General features: G+C 44.9%; 1 protein-coding gene across 1 annotated transcript in view; it reads right to left on the bottom strand.

Moving 5' to 3' along the window:
- The window catches only part of FSTL4 (follistatin like 4), a 160,076-nt gene that overhangs the window by 89,765 nt on the left and 45,911 nt on the right, over positions 1-24,400 (bottom strand). The gene's annotated exons all lie outside the window — the stretch shown is intronic.

Raw genomic sequence — 24,400 nt, 5'->3', positions numbered from 1 at the left:
GAAACCAACACTCACTTTTTTTATGGCTGACTGGCACACCTATCAAATGTTTCCAGATAGCAAATGTATTATTTTGAAGCTCCAATAAACCTTTAAAACCCTCTGGCACTTATGTAAATTTAACTGATGCTGTTGTGCTCTGAAACATTTATCTTTCTAACCAACTTGCTCACTGGCTTCTCCTCTCAGAACTCCCCCAGCACTCCACATTAGGGACCCACACATCTGTCCATTACGGACGTGGGAGGAGTGGCCGGGGGCCAGGGTGACTTCAGGCTGTCCCTGGTGAGGTGGGGAGTCTGTAACTTGGGAAGATCCACAACTTCTACTTTTTGTGTCATGAGGTTTTTGTTAAGCAGCTTTCCCCACACCCTTGCAGGGGACATTCCTGCCCCATAGCCATCAGCATCGGAGGGATGGCAGCAGAACAGCTGCTGATGGGATACACTTCCCCACCCTGCACTTGAACCCTGAAGTCCCCAAGTTCCTCTTGCTAAGTAATGAAGGACAACACCGAGTATTTATTATTGTTAAGGATGTGTGTAATGGTCTGATAATGATGCGCTGTGGCTGTTGTTCAGCTTGTCATTAGGAGACCTCTAAGGCAACTCATTAGTAGATCATAATGTACACCCTCCTAAAGGGCACTATGGCAATTATAAAATTCCAATTTCTAAAAAGGAAAATGTACACAAGAGAAAGGACTTCTAGTCTAAAAATACAAAAATAAAGGGGAGCAAGAAGTTTCACATAAAGCTCTTAAATGATCCCAGCAACGATGGATTAAAGGCGAACATTTCCAGCACGTGTATGAATGCTCAAGAGCCCACTCCTTCGGTTATATGAGGTCAAAACGACTCCGCTGCAGGAGTCACAAGGGTTTCCAAAATTAAAGTTAGATTTCTGATGGCACTATCACACACCACTCCAGGAATCAGGAACTCAGCAGAGCCCCCTGCGACGGACAGTCACGGTTCACTGCTTAGTTATAGGAGCTCCTGTCTCAGTCAAGTATTAAATCGGATCCTTTCCATGTGGTGCACAGTGCAAGGGAGGACTCGGACTGCTTGTACACCAACTCAGCCCAGTGACTACAGCACTCAACCAGCTTTGCACAGGCACACCACGACCTGTCCGCACCAAAGCAGCTGCAGTGCTGCATTACGACCTGAGAGCTGCAAAGAGAAGAATACAAATCTATGCACTGAGTTACAATTTCCAACACAACCCCGTGCTGCTCCTCCTGTCCTCTCCCATCAGTGCCCGGACAACAGGAACAAAGAGATTTTTACTTCCACTTAAAACTCAGGCACGAGGAGTAAGTAAAACAGATCAAGAAACAGAATGAATAAATAACAGCTCACAAATACAGCAGGCTGAATTTCGGGGATGAACGCTCCTGTTTCTATGTGGGACTTTTTCTTTTTCCTCTCCTAAGTGCTGCAATGATGGATGATGAATGGGACAGCACCTGAGCACTGGAAGTGCTTTGCTGATGACAACACAAATAACCCTTCTGCGATCCAGGGTACCAATTGTGGAGTAGATCTGCTGGAGGCCTGTCAAGATAACAACATCCCCGCTCCGAACCGTCGGCAGCGGGATTTTTCATTATATATGTCACTAAAGAACAGAGGGAAGCTTCTTACTGTAAAAATAAGAGGATGAAAACATGTTTTTCCTGAAGATTTTCAAGAGTAAGAGTGACAGATGTTCAGGGGTAAAGCGCGAATGACAAATGGCCGCGTTGTGATCTGCAAAGCACTGCACTGAGCTGGGAGGGAACGAGCACAGCTTTAGGGCCGGGACACTGGCACTGACACCTGCCAGGTGCCTACGGTTTGGGGCCAGCATTTCTGTCCTCGTCCCACAGAGCCTCAGCTTGAGCTCTGCTCTAAGGCCCACCACATTTCCCTTCAGAATGTGGATGAGGATTTCCTCTCCCACGGTGAACCCACACTGCCTGCTGCAGAGGATGTGAGCACCCCAACGACACATTGCATCTCAGGGCAAGAAAAAAAAGGGAGCAGAAAGAAAGCATGATGTCACAAGGAAGAGCTGAACCAAGTTACGGAAAACTATTCCAAATGCAATTGCTTCCAAATGTAACTGCTGTCGTAATACCTTCCTGCCCAAGTGGCACTACAGCAAACAGACCTGACTACAGTCATAAGATTGTCCCATACACCATGAAAACTTTAAATTCAATCTCTGTTCCGTACTCCTAACGCTCAGAATTTATTTGAGGCACACGAAATGCAGCACAAGTGACCAATACAGGAGATGTATCTGTTAAGATATTAAGACACACTGATAACGTGTCCACTTCCCCCAGGGAAAACTGTTCCTAAGAGTCCCAGCATTCTGCTAAGCTCACCTGCAAGTGTGCAAAGCTGCACAATGATGGAAGACTCAAAGCACTTTATGTAAAGTCTTGCACCAATATTTCTCCCCTCACTTTTAGCAGTGCATGAGATCCAGCAGCTACGGAGAACGGGTGAAGGTTTCTGCTCCAGCAGGTAGGCCAAGGAACGCAGCATCATTTAGCAGCAGCAGGGCCAGGCCCTCAGCCGCGTCAGGTCGCTCTCACACGCCGTGTGGTTTCATGATGCTCAAACCCAGATGTATCATTATAGATTTCAGTTAAACCATTTGCACAATGAGGAGGAATAAAAAGGGGATTCAGTGTTCAAACTCTAATTAAGGGTTTAGCCAAACCACACCGCGGGCAGCGGGCACAAGTTACGCTGCCAGCCCTGATCCTCCCACAGCTCCTGCCTGTCTGAGAAGCATCTCCAAACCACAGCCAGGCACGTTAACACTGCACAAAGTTTGCAGTCCGTTGCACCTTTATTGCTTCACTTTTAAAGCAAATTAAAGGCAACTCTATTAATGCTGTGATTTCAGAGCGATGGCATTTTTTCTCACACGAAAATCAAAAAGCAGAGGATTCATCCCATTCTTGGAGAGCTTTGCCTGCATCCGCTTCAGCTTCACAAAAATGAACTAACCTCTCCCATGCTGGGTGCTGCTGTCCCTAACAAGCAGCAGGCAGGCAGCGATGGTAGTGAGCTCCCAGCTGCAGCTTCTCCAAGAGGTACAATCTCCTCTTGGGTTTTGATTTTTTATTCTATTTTAAATGTAACAGCAGCCGAACATTCGAAAACTTTCAGAACTAATGCTCTAAATTTGTGTGCTTCAGATGCTGGGATATTACATACCACAGAATGTTTTGATTTGCGGTCAGTCAAGCAGAAAATGCATCTATGAGTGTCAGATAAATCTATTTTGAGCTGTGAAAAGGCATTATATTGCTATCTAATGTAAGGTAGCATCCTGTCATCCTGATGACACCAGCCCAGAACCCATCGGCCCAGCTCTTATTTCTGAGATACTGCAAGCGACCTGCATAGAAAATGGGACGGTGGCATTCCTCAGCAGATTTGTAGCCACAGTGTAACACTGCCACGCTTAAAATAATAATAATTATTAAGTGTAGAAAGATTGCAGACCCAAAGCTCTGTTAAAGGGAACAGAAGGTCAGCAGCCACTCAGCCTGTGCAGTCTGAAACGTCTGTATTGCGCAGGCACATGGAGGGCCTACAGAAACCCATTTTCACAGTCAGTTCTTTGCAAATCACTGTGCCCAGCATTTCTGATCTCCTCTATCTTCCCGGAGAAAACAACCAACATATGTCAAGGCCCTGCACAAACCAGCAAACATCAGCAGGGCAACGTTTTTTATGATGCTCGTTAAATTTTGATCATCCTTTCCTGCTGCACACAAAGGCTGCTCTTTGGCTAACTTCCCCACTCCCTAGGTCATCGTCTTAAAATCTGTTATTTACTGCCTTTGGCTTCCAGTTCACTCACTGTAACTTATCTGCTCGTAATCACGATTAGATTACTGCCCAACAGTTCAAGGTCATCCACACATGACCACATTTAATAGCGGCCATTTACATAAAGAGGAAGAACGATCCATCCCACTGAGGAGTAAAATTCTGCAGTCTGTACCTAACAGGTCAAGTAACACAACTGTGGATGGCCACTTCAGCCTGGCAAACACTGCATTATGAACGCATCATACGACAGAAGGGTACAACTGGTCCCTGAGCTCTTTGTGCCAGGGATGCCCTGATGCTCCTTCCTTTGGTCCCAGGGAGAGATGAGGTGTCCCAGACAGCAGGATGGATGGCATAAGCCCACAGGGAACAGAGGAAGCCTAGGCAACTGGCATGGAAGTCTTTAAACACCTCTCACTAGGCGAAATGAATCCTAGTCTTTAGATCCCAGATCAGCTCTGTGCCTTGCTCCTGTGTTGCTGAGGAAGCGTTAAGCAATAAAGGTCCCCACGGCCAATTTGTGTGGTGTTAATGGCCTTGTGGATACAGCTCCATGGGAACCACATCCTTTCCCCTGCCTCCCTCCGAGCTGACTCTCTTCCCATCCTGCCCGTACGCTCCATTTGTAGGAAGATTGTAATTCCTGAGAATTGAACTCCGCAGGAAGCGTGCCCAGAAGGTTTATGGGATGTTCCCTCACCCAAGAAAGCTGCATGCAGTCTGATCCTGCGGGGGTACAGCTTCACTCTGCCATACAATTTCTTTTGTGTCTTGTGAGCTTTGTGGCATACTGTCATAACTGCCTTTCTAGAGGTATTCAAACGTCAAAACAGTTCCCCTGCATCAATTCATTACGTTTAGAAAAAATTACACGTCCATGTCAGGTAGAAGATCTCCTCAGCTTTCTTAAAATGTATTTTAACTCAGAAAGTAAAGGCTGAAATTTACAAAAAACAGTGTTGAAGGCCATGGAGATCCTGAAATCAGATTATTTGCCCAGGTTTAATTTATTAACACCTCAAAGAACCTTTATAAAAGCCTTATCAGACATGAATATGCTTCAAGAGCATGTGCTTTCCATGAAGGGGTGTGAAGAAAGGAGAACAATAGTAAAAGGACTTTTGGCTAATGCCATATTCCCAGGTACTTCACTTCCCACATGCTCATCCTCTGTGCAGCTGCCAGGAAAGGATGCAACGAAGACCAGAGAAGAACCTGAGACAGGACTTGAACACTGCAGCTGTAAGTGATGGTAACAGCATATTTAAAACGGCACCTGGAAGAAGTATTTGCAAATGGGGAACCTTCAGGCCACAAAAGGAATGACTGCAGCTACAGTATTTCCTTCAATGAGTTGCAGAAGCCTTGAAGAGAAGAATGCTGACAGATTACAGCGATTGCTACGAAGGGATGCCACCAGCAGCCTCCTCCATCATCCCACCACGATGGCTCTGCTGTAGTAGAGCCTCAAAGATTACAGAGGCTGCACTGGTAAATACACAACAGGAACCACTCACAGCATCAAGGCAAACTCCCTAACACTGCTGTCCTCTTTGTGGTGGTGGTAACAATATCATCAGATGCTATTAACAAAGCTAAACTAAGAGAGCAAGTTCAGCAGCCACTGCGTATCTCCACCCCAACCTAACAGTCATCCAGTAGAGATGAGCTTGAAAATATCTGAAACTCATACCGAGAGCTTTTGGGAGGCAGAGAGGGGAGGAGGGGTTGGGGCCAACTTTTAATTGCACATTTTACAAGCTGCTGCTAAAACTCTTCCTAATGACACAATCACGGCCATGAATGGTACACAACTGCTCAAAAGCCCCACCAGCTGCATCTGTAGGAAAGTCACTCTTCCCCTGGGGAGCAGACATTACCAGCACGTCCTCATCTGCATATAAAATCCTCTCAGCCCACCTCGAATGACACAGATTGGAAAACACCGCAAGAACCGCCTTTATGAGATGTTAGTTAAAGGTTTTGATGACTACTAAACTTAGGAAAATTAAACAAACAGCTGCATCTGCTGCAAACCTGGAAAACACCCTGATCTGCATCAGTTTCCAACTTCAGACGTGGAGCTGAGTTACGAGGCCCTCAAAACACAACTCAGACATGGACATCCGACAGCAGAACTCCTCCTGCCCATTAAGGGGAGCAGCAACTTACGACCCACAGACTCAGAGCCTGAACTCTGCTGGGGCAGCTCAGTGCTCGGCAGGGCACACACCGTGCTGACAGCTTTTAACTGCACTCACACTGAAACGGAGCAGCAACAACGTGGGTCTGAGCTGCCAGGGCACAGAGGAGCTGTTTGCTGCCTGGCTCAGCGCTGGCATCCTTGCTGCTATAGATCACACCCCACGCTGCAGGAGCTGGCTGCTGTGTCCCTCACAGGTGTGAAGCTTCAGACAGACACCTGCTTCTGCAGCGAACATCCTCTGTACGTGGAAGCTTAAACTCAGAAAAATCAATATTAAATTAAAACAAATCTTAGGAATGGGGTGGCACTGCAAGTTTGTCCTCTCTGAATGTGTTGGGTTGGGAGGGACCTTACAAGACCACCTAGCTCCAAGGGAACCAGGATAGGAAAAATCAGTATTTGCTGTGGCAAAAAAACCAAACATCTCCGGAGTCCAAGTCAGGAGTTTTGGACTTAGTTGCTTGATTTCATTTTTTTCCTTTTCTTTGCAATCTACGTACAGTGTTCTTCCGTGGGAGTCCATCTCTTCTCAGCTCAGTGAGGCAGAGCTGGTCATGCTGTCACCTTTCCAGCCTTCAAGCCATCATCATACCACAAATGCCAGCAGTACCAGCCATGACTGCACCTTGGCAGAAAGACTGATAACGTTCAACCCCCATTATGTCAACACAGAACAGAAAAAAAAACCTCTTTCATTAAAATAAGTCATTAGGAGCTCCTTTTAAACACTAGAAAAATAAAGAAATAAATAAATCACATTTTGGAATCAGAGGTTTAGCTTCTTTGACTCGGATCAAAAAGTCTCTCCTTTGGCAACTTCCCAGCGCACTCATACATCAGCTGTTAAAAATGCATTGTTAAACACAAAATGAAATGAATCGCATCTAGAACCAGTTTGGACAGGTTTCTGTGTTCTAAACAGCATTAAATGCAAATCTGGGTCTTGAAAAGATAATATCAGCACATTAAATTTGATAGAAAAATGAGAAGTGGCCTTACTCATATCATGCTTACTGGCTGCACATCCTTACCAAAATAGCTGTGATTAGAACCTTTCAATAACTTAATGGAGCTAAATCTGTGATTTGGATCACAGTTTTTAACCTAAATTATAAGTAAATATAAAGGCACAGTGCTTCAGTGAATAACACCCAGCAGCCAGACAGCAATGCCAGTGAGAGGAGCATTTCACACCCAGCCCAGGGACGGCTGCTGGGACCAGATGGGCAAAGTACTGCTCTCCTGGAAAATCTATTGGTTATTGATTCCTGTTTAGTGCAATTATTCAGACATAAAACATGCTGGCTTGTCATATCTACCCAATGCAAACAGTTCATCAACTGTATTTGTGATTGCAGGCTATGCTCTATTTCTCCCATCCTCAAGCTTCACAGGTGCATAAACTGCCAGTTATCGGATCCTGAGGGCAGCACAGAGGTCCAGCCCAGTAGGGTGAGCCCTGTCAGCATTACCACTCCCCTTTCTGATACCCAGGTATACAACAGGCCAGCTCTCCCTTCCCATCCTCCCCAGCATCACAGAGCAGGCTCGATGCTGAGGATGGGATCAGTACCACAGCGTGGTGCTGGGACCTATCACCCTGCTTGTGTAATGAGCAAGCAGGCACTTCTTTAGCAATGCCACCCTGCTCCTTTTGTGATTTCCCAATGGGACTGCAACTCTGTGCACCCCTCTGAGCACTCTCTTCGGAGCTGAGACTACAGCAAGAAGTACCAGAGAAGCAGCTGATATCGTCAGCAGCAGAAGAGTTTTTACTTAAATCAGGAGCATTTAATCCACCTGTGATGAAATCTTTAGGAAAGTCCACTGTTCTTCCACCATTATCTCAAAATCAACAGCATTCCTTTTATCTGGGCAATGAATAAGGAGGAATGCAACAATTCACAGCTGCCCTTTCTGACCTCCAAAGCAAAGCAGCCATTAGAGGAAATGAGATGCTTTCTTCCCACACGGTGGCTGGCAGCTGGGGGCTGAGCTACCAGAGGGCAAACAGCCCTGAGCTGACAGCTCTGAACCAACCTGTCCCTCTGGCAGGAGGCTGATGACACAGGCAGAAACAAGGACTGTCACAGCAGAGCGCAAGGAGGAAGAAGCAATACAAATAACTACAATAGGATGAAACGTATCATACGTGAATGAAGTAGATGATACCCTGCTTACAGACAGGCAATTTCTTCATTAAAACAAGCAAAGATGACAGCTTCACTGTCAGAGACAGTGACACGTGCCCTTGCAGCACAGAAAGCCAACTGTACCCTGGGCTGCACCGACAGAAGCATGGGCAGCAGGGCAGGGGAGGTGGTCCTGCCCCTCTACCCCAACATGCCCAACCCAACTGAGCAAATTTGGAGGCAACAGAGGCAACAGGACCTGGGGACAGCACGTCCTGGACGTTGTCCTCCTCTGGGAACATCAAATTGATGCTGAGCCCCTCCATCTCTGCCCTCCTTGAGCCCTGACGTGTGGCTTCTTGTACAGTCATACAGACAAGAAATTATTCCCGTGGCACTGGGATGTATTGAGCTCATTTACAAATATTTTCACACATAACGGCTCCCTCTGGTATCAGTTCTTCAGTGCCTCTCACCAAGCAGCCTTGGTCTCCTGGGAACCTGCTACAAGTTCCTGGATTTCATGCAGAAAACTCTCCCCACGGCCTCTGCCTCCATGTAAATTTGGCTGAAATTACTCAGATGGATCCAAATGTGCTACCGAGGACAGGCAATTACCAATACCACTCTACAAAGGCACCCAGTTTTTGCAAATCGTGTTTAAATTATCCACAGCATCAGGAAAATGTTTAGGACTACTCTATCTCTCAGCATTGAGAAACTCTACTTCGAGGCCTCAGCACTCTGAGTCCCACCTGAGCCAGCACAGATTATTGCCCCAAAGCTGCTGCTTGAGCTGCTCTCACCCTGGCAAAGCATGAAGACGAGGAGCCTGAAGGATATGCCTGTGTTTAGTTTCCATATCAGTGTGTCGTTACCCCACGTGCACAAGGAGCCAGCTATTGCTTTGTTTTTCGTTTAATCCAGAGCTGCCATCAATAGCCAGATCTATCTGCAGCACCAGAAGGCAGCTCAGGGTCGGCCGGGGCCAGCACTGCACCTCTGCCATTGATTAATCTACTCATGGGATTTGAAAGGGAAAGTCATGCAGATGGAAAAGAAAAAGCATGTCTGCAGTTTGTTTGGAAGCTGCTATTTTGTAAGTGGCTACAACACCAAGAGGGAAGAGCAAACCTTACTCCATCAAAGAGCCAAAAGCAGTGCTACCGCGGCCATTTGAGATCTGAAACACACAACTATTTACTCATGACAGCTTATCATTTCTGCATGGATTACACAGGTAGGCTTTAAGCTTGCAAAATTTGGGATACTCGGGAGGCGTCTTTCTTAAAAATAAATCAGACTGAAGATCTTTCCAGAGCTTCACATTCACTAAATGCAGCCACAGGTCAGCACTGCTTTGCTCAGGGAACCCTCACTTTGCTATGAATGAAGATGTTGGCACTGCTGGGTTGGGAGGCATGCTGGGCATGTGCTGACAGTACAGTGCTGCAAAGACAAATTAGGGTGCTCTACCTGGCACCGCTGTATCTTCCTCCACAAAGAGCACCTGAAAAGCTCTGATTGTACTCAACTTCAGCACTTGCATTCCAAGAGTCCAGGTTTAATCAAACTAGCTTGGTGCAAAATGGGTGATATTTACTTGAGGGGTATTTTCCCCTTTTCTGAATGCTAATTTTGTGCTCGCTGGTTTAAACATCTAAGGCAGCACAAGGCTAGAGATAATGAACCATTCAGAGCGCACTCTGAATTTTCAACTTAACACTGTAATTAAAATATGAATAGCAGTTCTGTTCAGAGCTTTTAAAAACGAAACGATAGCTGCTTATTAACAAGGTTATTACAAATAAAAATATCATCGGTCTTCTGCCATTATGTATGAATTTCATCAAATAAAATCGTGTCTGAAAGGAAAAAAAAAGTCAAATTCTGCAGCTGACTGTCACAAAACTTCTCACAAAGTCAAGGCCACATCAAGTGCTCTAAAATAAAACCTTCTTGAAACATTGTTCTGCAAATAAAGGCAACACTGAAATCGTACCCTTCATGGGTCAATAAGAAGAGGCAAAGCTCTACAAGGCAAGATTCTCCTTTCTTCTTAAAAACCATTCAAAGGCGCTTCTGAGACACCTCTCCATTCCGATTCCCACAACAAACCACAGCAAGCCAACCTTCCCCAAGCATGGGTCCAGCACGAAGAGGCACAGATAGTTCTGGGCTCCACGACTCTTTGACCCACAGCATATTAAGAATTGCATTATAACAGAATTATTTTTGGAGCTGCGAACAACAGCCATGCCTTGAATCTGGCTCAAGAAAATCAAGAAAGTCAAAGGAGCATTAGCAGTTGGGATGCCTTTAAAAAGACCACAATGGAGACATATGGCACAGACAGTCCGTGCAGAAGCCCACACATCGCTGCCAACATCCCTGCCCGCCGGGGCTGCTTTGCTTGCCAGTGCTGAGAGCTACCTTGCTAATCCTGCCACTCTGGGGTTATTACACTTCAAAGACAAGATGACAAAACTCGAATAAAACAGCCTGCACACACTGCCTACCAACATAAATGCGTTTAACTTAAAGACATAGTTTGTATTGATCCCGCAGCAGCTTTCCCTCTGACATTAGCAGCAGCTCTACACTCGTCTCGCAGGGACCAGAGCATCATCTGTGCCCTTTTCATTTGGATAGGCCTTTATTCAATTAGACCCACGAGCCAGGGAACAACCTTTTTCATTTTGTAATATGCTGAAACCAGAACATTTGATCTGATGCAGTTTGAATGTTCTTCTAAGCAGAGCAGCAGGTAGGAATTACGTCTTAATTGCAGTATCTCTCCTAGACACACGGCAAGACAAATCCTTGTTACCAAAAGGTTTATTTTTGTTGGCTGTCCTGAGACAGCTCATTATAAGCGATCACCAGATGTCACCAATTCCTCATAAGCATACCAAAGAAAGAACGTTTTTCCTGCAAAAATCCCCTACAACTGCCAGCTGAAGTGCAACAAGAGATTCAAATGCATCATTCCTGGGTACTCTCAGCTGCAGAGACAATAATAGTGCATTCTGTCTACAGTAACAAGCCCTTGTGAGTAGAAGCCACCTCCAAGAGGACTGAGAGATGCCCAGCCCAGGGCTGGCACTCAGCACAGCACTGCCCAACCCTGCAGCCCTCATACTGCCACATTTCAAGTCAGCAAAGCAGAATGGCAACTGGAATGGGACTATGCACCTCCATCTCTCTTTAAATGAAATGCCTTAAAGTAGGGTCAAAAACCAACGACAAACAAGCTTGCCACCAAGAGCTGTGCATTTCGCCAGGGCACTTCCCTAGGATGGCAGCATCCAGCTAAGGGCTCTGCCCTGCACACCTCCTGTGTGTGCTGAGCTCTGCAGCCCCAACGAAACCCGCAGCTCACCCATCACCAGAGGCTGAACTGCTCTCTGCCAGGTGACCAGGGGGTACTTTCAACTCCTAATTTCCACAGGCAAATTCAATCAAGGCGACTTCCTAAAGTAAATGATGCACTAAAGGTGCCATAATGCTTTCCCCATTTTCGGCAGAATCTATCTCAAATCAAATTAGGTCACTTTGTTCTCATTATCAACACAGCAAAACGTTTGAATGACTGTCATCCAAAATATATTAGGCCAGATCTCTCCCATCCTTCACATGCAGGTATGCAACCCGGTGCTCTCAGCATCTAATCTACTTTTTAACCTCTGGGTTGCTTGGAAAGAAAAATATTCTATGCACAACCTGTGTATTGCTACTTCCAGATCTGTCAGTTATATTTATTTTACAAGCAGTTTAAGGCACGATGAGAGCTGAATTGATGGAAAGATTTTACTACAAGCTTCCAGTGTTGTGAAGCATGCAGCATCGATGCACGCCGCATCCCCACTGACTCCTGCTCCCAGTGCCCATACCGTGAGCAGCCATGGCTCCAGCTGGGATCCTCAGCTGCCTTCCTATACATGGCCCTTGCCTTGCTTCTCAGGCATGCCTAGAGCATGCATGCAAGGCTAACAGATGCACCAGTTTGAGCTGAGAAAGTATTAACGCATCTGCAAAACCAGAGAATCGCTATTAGGACCATGAGTGCTCCTTTGATCAAACTCCCCTGAGATGTCTGGGCTCCTGCCAAATAATTCCTATTTCTACAGAGGCTGATTTGGGATAAGCCCCCATCATCAACTAGCGAAGCTTCGTTGTCATGCTGAGGCTTACAGAGGAATTATCACCACCTGCCTGAGCTCACAGTGTGGGTACATCGATCCCACTGCACATCCATGGAGTCTCCTCTGCAGCCCAAGCACAAAGCACGCTTGGTCTGGCTACAGCTCTGCTGCCAACCTCAGCACCTGTACTCCCACCCCAAATACAGAGAAAACACTCAGAAAATTGCTTTAGCTTAGGCTATGACCCATGGACGCTATTTTACTGTAACAACTGGATCTGAAAAGAATGAGAAAAACTGCTTTCAGCTGCAGGATGCGAGCAATTAAACCAGAATCCATTAAAATGACAAGGCATTAGAAAGAGTGCATGACCCCGTAAAGTTACTTTGTGGTAGAAATATATTTGGCTATTTCCACATGCCAACCTGGTCTGAAGAGAAAAGATTTATCTATTTAATATTAAGGGATTTCTGCAGCCATAACAGTTAAAAGCAGCTACTTAAAAATGTAAATTTGAGTACAAGATCCAAGCACGTTTTACACAAATGCACATATTTGCATTTCGTTCTACAAGTTGTGTTTACATCCGCTTTTTCGTGTATTTATTGCAGTGCCATTTGTGAAAGCACTGACAATTAAGGCTTAATCCAGCCGTAATAAAATGCAAAAAGCATTTATATAAAAAGCAAAAAATTAAATCTTGACTTCAACCGAAGTTATAATAGGCTCTAAAAGCCCAAGCACCACGAAAATCCCTCAGTGTTACAGTACATAAAAACATATTCATTCACATTGCTTTGCTCCTCACTTACTCCACGGTACACTTAAACTTCACAATAAGTAAGCAGCACCTGCAAAATCTACAAAGCTATCTAAAACCCAGTTTTTGCATGCAGTGATTAGCATTATGTCACAGACTCATTAAGGCTGGAAAAGACCTCTAAGGTCACCAAGCACAACCACCAACTCACCCCCACTGTGCCCACTCACAGAACTGTGGGATGTCTGTTGCACTTCTTTGCACACACCGCCTATGTTACCATCATTTCCTACCTGAAAAGTTTGCAGAGAGCAGGTGCGAGGTGGTAGTGCTCATGGATGTCCCCAACACACAGCAGAAATGTGGGAATACTGCCAGTGTTTTCAGAATCTGGAGAGCAACGCTCTGGAAAACAGCTATTAGCATCCTCACTTGTAACTGCTGCATACAGAAATTACACACAGGGCACATGAAGGTGCAACACACAGTGTATGGGAACTGCTGTGTCAGCCTGAACCACTGAATGAGCACCTGAAGGAAAGATCTGGCCAGCCCTGGGAACACAGCTGAAGGCAATTCGCCTGCGTGACCAGAAGGAGTGGAGCCAGGCTGCTGACCCCCTTAGGTCTCATTTAAAGGCTGAGTGCCACTGAGGAAGGATCTCTTGTTGGAGATCTCTCCTTTTTGGAGTTCCTTCCCTGCGAGCTCTGATCTTCGGAGACAAGTGAGCATTCATTTTCCTTCTGTAACACCTTGTTTGTGTTGGCCTCTTTGCTTCTACAACCCTTACAGCAGGCAAGCAATCTTTTTAAGTCAAGAAGGAAAACAACTAAGACAATAAATAAGACATATGTTGAGCAGTAATTTTTGCAGGGCTAATTTGCTGTGAGCGTTTCTGTTCGCATTGGTACAAAAGAAGCCTGCCCTTCTCTGTGCCTTCCTGCCCCAATAAAGAAGAAAATCTTCAGCCCTGAAAACAGCATTAATACCATGGTTGGCCCAGAGCTGACAGCCAAAGACTGTGCTGTAGGAAACAGCAGCAGCAAGGCAGTAGGGAGAGGTGGAGGTGAGGAGGAGCGGGCACTGGGGGCACCAAGAGAGCACCCACAGCACCCAGCTGCCAGCCAGGCTGCTGAGCACGTGCCTCCTGTCTGCTTACATCGAGCTTCTTCAGGCTTCTCACAGCTTGAGAACCAGGGGATAACATCCAACTCTAAATCAGTGCTTCACACTGATGTGCCATATGCCGCGCTGCACCTTGACACTCACCAAAAGCATTAGCTGCAATTATTTAAAAATTATTATGGTTTATTCGTGCTGAGAATCCCTTCTTGCATCACAGCTCAAAGCCCTTCAAGCTAAGAATTTTTTTGGAACATATATAGACAGCATTTTTCCCCCAAATTCTCAATTCCGTTTAATGCTCTTTAAACATTTTATTTTGTTTTAAAATGACAGAGTCGATTACTGAGGTATTAATTTACAGTGATGTTCAGAGGGGAAATTACTTCATAAAAATTAAATTAGAAGACATGAGTTACTTTCCTTCATAAAGTTTTCCATTTTCTATAGCTTAAGAGGGATTTAATACTTTATTGAAATTCTGAGTGTCAATACTTCACCTGAATAGTTTCCCAGCTGTAAATTTCCAGTAAACGTTTCCTGTGTAGTTAAGGATTAAAAACTTTTCTCACAGTAATAAGTAAAGACAGCGTGCTGATGAAGACCCTACATCAGTTCTGATCGATCGGTGCCAGGATACTTTAATAATTTGTATGCTAATGTCCAGAATTCAAAGTTTGGTATTTTCATTAAACAGTTACTAGAAGTGAGGAGGGCAATCCAGAAGGACAGACTGAGCCACTCCAAACAAACCCTACGTTTGAACGTTCCCTGTTTTTTAAAGCCTTTAAATGTCAAAGATTGAGGCAGGTGCTAGCATGCATCCTGGAAACAGGCACAGCACAGAGAGGCAGGACTGTGTTTTATGCTAGAGAGCATAAAACCACTGCGTGATAAATCAAATCTTACCTACTTTCTCAGTATTTGAAATCTCTCAACAGGGACAAAACTCACTTAGGTTCTGCTTTAAACGATATCTGCTTACTCACAACATAACATTCCAACCCAGACTCAGGCTGAGTTATTTCTATGACAGCTTGAAGTATTTTCTTCCACATGGTAAGCCTGCAGCTTTTTCCCCACTGATCAGAGCGAGAATGTTCAGATATTCATCTCCTCCACTCAGAAGCACTGCAGGACGCTGACCCACGTGATGCTCAGGGTGCACCCCTGCACTGTGGGCCTCCTTCTTATCCCAGCTTATATCTGCAGCTTCTTGGCTTTCCCAAAGGAAACTTTTGGGTGACCAAGAGTAGGAGAAAATGGGAAGTTTAAATAAGTGGGAAAAGAACACGTCCATTTTAAATAGGAAGAGATTGCATTCTCCCAGATTGAAACATCTCTTGAGCATTCTGGCAGCCACAGCTTTTGGCTGCTTTCTGATCCAGTGAACAACATGAGATGACGTTAACAAAATATCAGTAAATAGGTTAAAGATACATTCAGAGATGTGGTAATTCCACCTGATGGCTTTGAAATGTCAGAGTTCCCCCAGCTCCCTGTAGAGGACAATGGCTTTTCCTGGAGCCTGAGGAGCAAGGAGACAAGGCTCAGGGATTCCAGGCAGCTTCGTGTCTGCTGGATGTGCTTTGGGTAACTGGTGGTATTTTACATGTGCTATTGTCAGGAAAAATAAGTTGTCTTGCTCCATTTGCAGAGCTTAAACTACCAGAGATAAGGCAGGACCAGATGCCGTTACAAATGAGAACCACTAACAGTAGCCAGCAGGGTAAGAAGCAGTTCATAAGTATTTCTCCAATTCTTTCTCTGTTTTGAAGCTGCCAAAACAAAGGTGAATGCAATGAAGTGGAAAGGAGACACATGTGACCTCTGCTGACTCAGAGCAGGTGCTCTGCAAAGGTAAAAACACAAGCCATATGTCCATGTAACACAGAGAAAGAAACCAAAAAAGAAAAAGAAAAAGAAAAAAGTGCTCCCAAAACTACATTCAGTAATTTCTATACAATAAGACAACGCTGTCAGTCTAAGAAATTGACCAAACCTCCCTTGAAACAGAGGCCCAGCTGGAAGAGCTGGCAGAAATGAGCTGTTCAGGTGCAAAAGAGCCCGAGGAACTGGCAGGAACTGATGAGCCCAGAACTGCAACCTGTCCACATTCCTAAAGTGACCCCAAAGTAACTGTGCTCCAATCTGCACCGACTCATTATGTAAAATAAAACGGAGCTGAATGCCAGTGTGGGGCCACAAAATGCCTTCATTACCTGTCGGTTCTGTTCCAGCAACAGTGAGGCCAAAACCTCGTGGGCCCAGCGGGGCTGGGGTTTCTGTCCTAACAGCCTTTTACACCTCCTTGACTCCATACAGCTTCAGCAAGATTTTCTGCTGCTCCGTTTGGCTCTAACAAGTAATTTTACCAATAAAACAAATCATGTCCAGGAGAATTAAACACGTTCCATGAAGCCTTGTGTTACTGCGGTGCCCAATTGTGAGTGCAAAGCAGATTGGTCTGCCAGGTGTGCCTATACCTTACGTGTGCAGGATGTGGGGCTCCAGCCTGGCGCTACCTGTGCTGTCCCAGATCCCAGCGTTACTGCTCCTTATCGATCACATTCTCCAGAGAACAGCCACACCTCCATCCTGCCCACAGCAGGCATGAAACAAGTGGGGAAGTCAGAGGATGGAGATGTGCATAGCTGTGACCCCCCCCTTGCCCCCAGCAGTGCTCATCCCAAGGCAGCACTGGGCAGTTTTCTTTCAGACTGCCTTACACCTTGGGCCAGAAGAGAAGAGCAGAAGACTGAGCCCAGCAAAACCCATCACACGTCAAGGGATACCCAAAACCAAGATCTCTTCTTACTTCTAAATCCTTCCCTCGTTACAGCCTGATTGCAGCTCCGACCCAAAACAAAGGCAAAATATCAGAGGTTCCTGAGGGCCCAGAAGCACTTTGCTATGGCAGTTTACCCAAAGGCACCCAGCTGCTGTGCTGGGGGACCACTTCATGCAGCTGGTCCTGCCACCCCGCAGCCTTTGACAGGGTTTGAGAACCACATTTCCTAATGAGACTTGCTCTAATTGGCCAAGCAGCTCTTCCCAGAGGAGCCAAGATAGAGCTCCTGCAGCAAACACAAAGCTAAACCCCGTTTTCCACAAATAGCCAGGAACATTTGCTCACTGGCAACGCGCCTGTTAGTAAACCAATTTGCTAAAATATTCATGAATAGCAAACTAAAGGGCCACAGATTCAGCCAAAGTGACTATAGACAAAATTAAAATAAAATATTCACCGCAAGTGTTTTTGCAGCATTTCCTCCAGATTTACTGAGACAGGGAAAAAAAAGGAGAAAGAAAAAAAAAAAAACAAGTCAAGAAAATCATAGTAATGCTGAAAATCTCAGGAGGGAGAGCAGGGATGGAGGAAGCTGTGCCATGGGAGCAGGGCATCACCGTGTCCCTAACCCTGCAGGAGGAACCAGGGCTGGGGCTGCTGGGCCAGGACAGCAGGGAGATGACAATGGGCAAGTGCTGCCTGAGCTCTAACTGCAAGGCAAAAGCTCTGCGTGTATTTTGGATGCAACCAATTTCTGTCCCTTGAGGCTTTTCTACACTCGATAACAGGATAAATAGATCAAGTCCCACTAACACTTCAGTTATTCCCCTGACACTGGTTCGAAAGTCAAATTCCTCGTGGTATTCCTGAACAACAGGCATATTTGCTAGATGCTCTTCAACTACACTGCCCCTGTGGCAGAGGCGAAGCAAGCAAGTAGGAAAGAGGACATCCCAGAGACAGACCCTGAAAGGAGACCATAGTCATTATGAGAAGAAAGAAAACAGCAAAGGTTTGACAGGGAGGCCCTCTGCGGGTGAACCTGTGCTTGCCCATCAGGCTGTCTTCAGTGAAAAGACCCCCACTCGAAAGGAAAAGCAAGCACCTTCCTTTTGTTTGGACTCCTCAAGCCTTTTTCACAATGCACGTTACATTTAAGCCTGTTGCTTGCTCCACGCTGTGCAGTTCTTCCCACCTCTGATTTTTTTGTCAGTAACCACTGCTCACTGTAACCCTTCCTCCAGACCAACAGCCTTCCATACAGTGATGGCATCATTGTTTTCTAGGAAAAGCACTGGAATGCAGAAGCCAACAGAAGTCATCCTATGCCTCTTCCAGTGAAGCAGGACAAGCAGCAGCTGGGTTTGGGAGGCTGTCAGGCTGTTCTGGCAGCAGCAGGAAGCTCTACGTGGTGTCGTCACTATCATTAATGTACTCGTTTCAGTACCAAGAAACAATTAACATTCTCCTTCCACTGAAAATTAATAGGTGCATGCAACCACAATAGATACAAGAGGAAATCTCAGCAAGCTGTTTAGCATCAGAAACACCGGATTTACAGGGAAAGGAAGCATCTTTTATTCAATTAATGTTCGAGATAAAAAGCAGGTGAAACTTTGCGTGTACTACAATGGATGGGAAATAATCTTACAAATCTCAGACACACTCCTACAAGATCCCTATTACCACAGCCAGGAGCAAACTGCCTTGTGTTTGCATCCTCACATAAATCAATGGAACTTCCACAGCTTATCCCAAAGACAGATGCAGTCAGTTTATAAAGGAATTAAGTTGCCAATCACATTTTAAAGGAATCAGCCTGACAGTCCAGGTAAAATTGATCATTCCTCAAAAGTCTCAATGGAAAAAGCTGATAAAACAGCATGGGAATAACAAGAAATACTTTGGATATTCAGAATGCTGAAGTATCTACTGTATTAAGAACTGCACAAGGTCTAGTGAAACTGACACCTCTACTGTATAAAATGCTCATCTCTCTTTCTAACATCTGAAAGCTCTTGTATGCTTACACTGGACAGCAAAAAGATCACTAAAGGCCAATCCTGAACGCTGGAGACCCCACTCTCCTCCCCAGAGGCACTCATTACACACATCCCAACTCTCCAAGCCCATCTCACCGCCACCAGCCTGGGAGCAGTGCTGCAGGTTCAAACTGGTAAATATTAATTGGGTTCTGGAAGACGTGCCATTAGCTCACATTCTGATTTTTCCACCTGGAAAGTTGCAGTGCTAAAAATGGAGCAGATTTCTCTGCAGTTTGCAATCCAGCTGACCAAACAGGTCTGCCCGTTTTGCCACCACTAAATAAGAAAAATAGCCAATACATTATCCAAGATGTCTTGAAATGCTCTTTTCTAAAAGAGATCTCTTCTGCAAGTAACAAAACTAACACAGAGACAATAAATAAAGTAGCGAGGAAACAAACCACCACCACCTGAGGCTGGATTCATAACTACTGAACATTGCTGCAGTGGTACTTTGCATGAGTTATCAGTCTGGGTTGTTTTTTTTCCTGCACCCAGTTTGTAATTCTTCTTACCATTTGAGCATTGAAAGTTTTCTGTCAACGTGCAGAAGATTCTAATTCTTCCATAACATAAGAACAAACAAAAGCCAACTTTTTGGGAATAGGAGGAAGGATATAAGAGAAGTCAAAAATGAAGACTATGGATGACACAAGGCTGGAAGAGCACTGAGACCTCCAGTGCCATCTCCTGCTCTGAGCAAGATGCTCGGGGCTGATCCCAGCTGGATTTGGGGTGGCACAGCCTCAGGCATCAGCTATAGGCAATGCCCACACTGGGAGGCTGCACAGAGGGCTTGAGGTATGAAATGTCCTCTGAGCAGCACTGCAAAGCTCAAACTCAGCCGCGGGACTGCATGCAGAATGTTGAGAAGGCAGGCTGGTGCTTTCCTACACTGATTTCTTTCCATTTTCCATCCCGGATCAGTCTACAAGTAGGATTTATTACAGGGCAAAAATTGTCCTTGGGTGAGAAGGAAAATCAGAAGTACTCCCCTAACAGAAAAAAAAAAAATCTTAACTAATAACAGCAAATGATTGAAAAAAATTACTACTGACATTTTGGGAGGGGGTAGAGAAAGAAAAAGAACAGGACTGGAATACCAAAGCACAAATAGGCTTTTACATGCCATTTTTCTACATAAACTCTGTCAGATCTCATAAAATTAAACATTTGGCAGAAGTTGGGCTGAATTAAAAGAATTAAAGAATAAGGCAATGAGATCAAGTACAGTGCATTTACAAAATGTAAAGTTCAAGAACGTGGTCAGCTGTGCTACACTGAATCCATGGGACAGCCCCACCTGAATCTGACCAGCAGTGGTACAAAGCCACTACGCATCCCAGCAAGAAGAGCTGAGCTGCTCACTAAAGATACTAACAGTGCATCTGGATAAACAGTATGCCAGAACCAGAGAAAATAAGGACAGAGTGTGGGCAACAACACAGCTGCCCTTCCTCTAACAGGGGCTGAGCTGATGCTGGGCACTTTAGGATTGCTGACCTCACAGAAATCAGGGAGAGGAGAACAATATTACTAAATCCTGAAAATGGAAAACCGTGGCACTAAACAGAAGAGCTGTTCTGCTTTTTTTTTTTCCTAGTGGATGTTCACTGCTAGAGAAGTAAATTGTTCCAGTGTTTGAGGAGAAAGGGAAGAGGTAAGAGAAGAAAATCTGTATTGAGTGGTGTATGTGCAGCTTTTGCTGGACAAAAATAACGAGAGGAAAAAAAAATAAGTGAAGAGGCTGAGTGGGTGTTAGGAACTCAAAAGGAAAGAAAAATGAATAGAGTGGAAATAAAGGAACTGCTGCTATGGAAGAGCAAAGTGTAGTCCAAATCACTGAGCTAAAATGATGTAGCTGCATTATATGTGAGGCATTTATGCAGATAGGAACATTCCGAGGGCAACTGCTCATTTTGGGCATCTGTAGGTCAATTGCCATCACGAGCACAGATATCCTTCTGGCTTTCAGTTACTGGAGTGCTTTCAGGGAAGAGAAACTTCTTTTCTTTGTCAAGGAGCAAAAGCGCTTTTTCCTTATGCACACTGTTACAGAGTCAAAACCTCCAAGCAATTCCATGACAACAGAAAACAAAAAAGCAGTAGAAGTACGTTTAAAAAACAAATCATAAACCACGAAGTCAAGAAGTCTCAAACAGAGCCTTGCTCTATGAGAGAACCAAGCTGTTTCATACTGGTTTCATACTGGTGAAATCCTTCCCTCAGGGAGGGGTTTAGCGGCTCTGTGTAGGATGGACATTTCCCCAGAGATCTCTGGATGGAGGATTTCTGCTTTGTGGCACTGCCCTTTGGGTTTCAACTCTTAAGGATGGTTTCCTACATATTTATGGGATGCTTTGTCAACTGACCAAAAGGGGAATGTTGGTATTTTTCTGCCTCCTTCAACTCCCGGATCTCACCAGCCTCTCCCAGCAGGGCCAGCTCCCAGTCTGGGTACTGGTGCCCTCAGGGAAATCTTACAAAACCACAACACTGTGATACAATCCACCTCTGTGTACTGACAAATAAACAGTGCCTCCAGTCACACCATGAAGAATATGCTGAAGGACCTCCACTGTTTCCCAAAATAACCGATGCACGAAAGAAACAGAGCTCTCTCCTGTTGGCTCTGTGATCAGCCTACTGCAGGCAAACCAAGGTCAGTCCTGAAAAGGGAATGGAGATGATTTTTCTGTGTAGTGCCTGACAGCCTTCCAGTTTGTCACTGCCAATGGGGCAAACCAGCAGAGCACACAGATGCTATTCAAATCCTAATTGAAGAAGACAACTGGGACCAAAAACACGATGAAGCCCACTCAGCAGCCTAATTAGACTCAACTAAGCAAAGTGTTTACTTGAGAGAAAACAAATAGAAAGCACATGCCCACGATATACACCTATACAGCTGAAACAGTATATCCTGCATCTTTCAGATAACTCTCCAGTCACAACACTTACGTTATGCATCTGTAGATTAACAGCTTATTATCAATTTATAGATACAAAGAAGTCGTACTTTAGTCTCCTGTTTATAAATCAAGAACATCAAAGAAATGAAAGGACACACAGACGGTTAGCGAGGAGCCACATATCAGAAACAAGAGCTGAAACCAAATGTTCCTCAGTCCTACTCTGCCTGTTTATTCTCCCTTAAGGTAAACTCTTTTTTCCTACATTTTATCTCTGCAGACAGTCATGAAAAGCACTTTTTTTTTTTTTTTTTGCTACTCATGAAGGATGAGAGTTTGTTTCTTTCTTTCCTTCCACAGAGCTTTTATTTCGCTGGAGAGCAGATCTAAGTAGTGCCCCATCACAGGAGTTGAAGGGTTACTTTAAACAGGGACACAAAACTCCTACCTTCTGACATCATTTCATGGCCTGTTCAGGAAAGCATTCAAGCATGACACTGTATCATTAGGTATAATGCAGCCATCCCAGAGCCACTGATTACTGCAATGAGAACTCATCTTCTTTAACAGTATATGCGATAAGGAATGAATAAAAACCCAGGCCAGAAACATCACTGTAAAAAGGCAGGCTACGTACAAGAATGGAAAAAGCATCTGTAGGCATCTTCTGGGGAGCTGGAAAAGGAAAACCTGCAGCACTGAGTGGGATCTGGGGGATGCTGAGCACCCTGGAAATGAAGACCTGCATTTCCCCCATCCAGACCCAATTCTTGGGGTTTAAGGTTCCTTCCAACCATAACCACTGCGTGACTCTATGACCCGGAATCAGGCCCTCAGAGTAAATGAGACTTTGCAACACTGAGCCAAGCAGAGGCCAGAGAAAGTCTTGAATTTTGGGGCTGGTGTCTAAGGACTTCCTCCAAAGCACAAGAACTGACGTGTTCCTATAAAAAGCTTCTTCAAATGGGCCCCTCCATCTTAAGTAGGCTCTTCTACCATCACGCACTTACAAGGGTTAGTAAATGAGTGCTTCTGATGGATAGCTGTGCACACAGTCAAACTCCTCAGGGCCTCAAGTGCCCACTGAGCTGAAGATAAAAGAATTATTTTCATATTTGATCACATAAATGTCACTGGAGATATTTGCAACAGCCCACTTTAATCTTGCTGTAGGTAGATGGAGGCACATTTGACAATGAGTTCTCAAGATATACTCCAGTGAGGCCTTTATATGAACTCTCATTACAAATAAGATAATTTATGACTTCTTCCACTCCCTAGCATCACATCACACTCCTCCCACGACTGCAGCCTCACTTGATTTGTGACAGGAGGTACACAGTCTACAAGTTATTATGGAAAAAGACACAGGACCAACAGTACTTCAGTGCAGTGACAATAATGCTATTGTACCCCTCCAACGGCAGAAGATGATTCCGTCCTACTGGTAAACCAGAACTGCCTTTAACATCATCACAGCTGAACTGCTATCACACCCAAATACTCACTGAACTCAGGTCTCGTGGCACAAGGGGAGCAGCAATGCAGGAGCATGAGACTCCTCTGCCCCATGAAGTTCCCGTACCTCTGCCTGCACATGGTCTCTACACACTTTCTTAACAACCTCACTGCTTTCTGAGATCAGAATACCAGATCCACCAAGTCCAAAGCAAGGTTTCAAGTCTTTAGATAGAAATTTCAAGTTCATTGTTTGCAGGAGCCCATATTGCCATGAGCTAAACCTCAGCAGTAAGCAAATGAATTTGGCATAGGCAACATCTATTTTTTCCCCTCTACGTTAAGTACATATTTATTTGGCGTTAAAGTTGATCCAAAGATCAACTAGATCAAAACTCTGGAAAAAAAAATATCATAAAATAGCAGACATTATGGAACAGCAGTGTATAATCCTTGCTTCAGAGCCCTTTTCTTTCTGTGCACACACACAGCCTCAGAGAAGCATTTTACACGCTTCACTTTTAGGCACAGACATTTTTGCAACCAACTGACCCCACCACGTTTTTCTGCAGGTTCTGATGTGATGTTTCCTGGTTTTCTCACTTCATCTCAGCAGCTTTTCTCCTTAGCCTGTGTCATGTGGCCAAGTGGGCTGAAACACAGCTCCATGCTCTTGGGGAAACACTGACTCCACAAGGAGACAGTGGATCCCTACCTGTTCCCAGTAGGACCACACTACAAAATGCGTCCAACCCTCATCACCAGGGCTTGGAGAGTAGTCAGTGAAGCATACTGCTCAGCTGGTAGAGATTCAGCTTCTACATTCAGTATTGAAGGTATTCCTTTTCCCTCACTTGTGTAACAGTTTTTTTTGTTAACACTGTATGCTTTTTTCCATAATATCATAGTCTTTGTCAAAGCCTTACCCCATGATTCAGCTTGTAGAAGGTTATTATACTTGAAACTAAGTACTGAAGAGTACAA

This window comes from Cyrtonyx montezumae, unplaced genomic scaffold (assembly GCF_038088225.1).
Source record: "Cyrtonyx montezumae isolate F1298 unplaced genomic scaffold, pur_monq_1.0 scaffold_18, whole genome shotgun sequence".
In the NCBI taxonomy this organism is placed as follows: domain Eukaryota; kingdom Metazoa; phylum Chordata; class Aves; order Galliformes; family Odontophoridae; genus Cyrtonyx; species Cyrtonyx montezumae.
The sequence above is the reverse complement of the archived record's forward strand: the minus strand, read 5'-3'. Positions and strand labels throughout refer to the sequence as shown.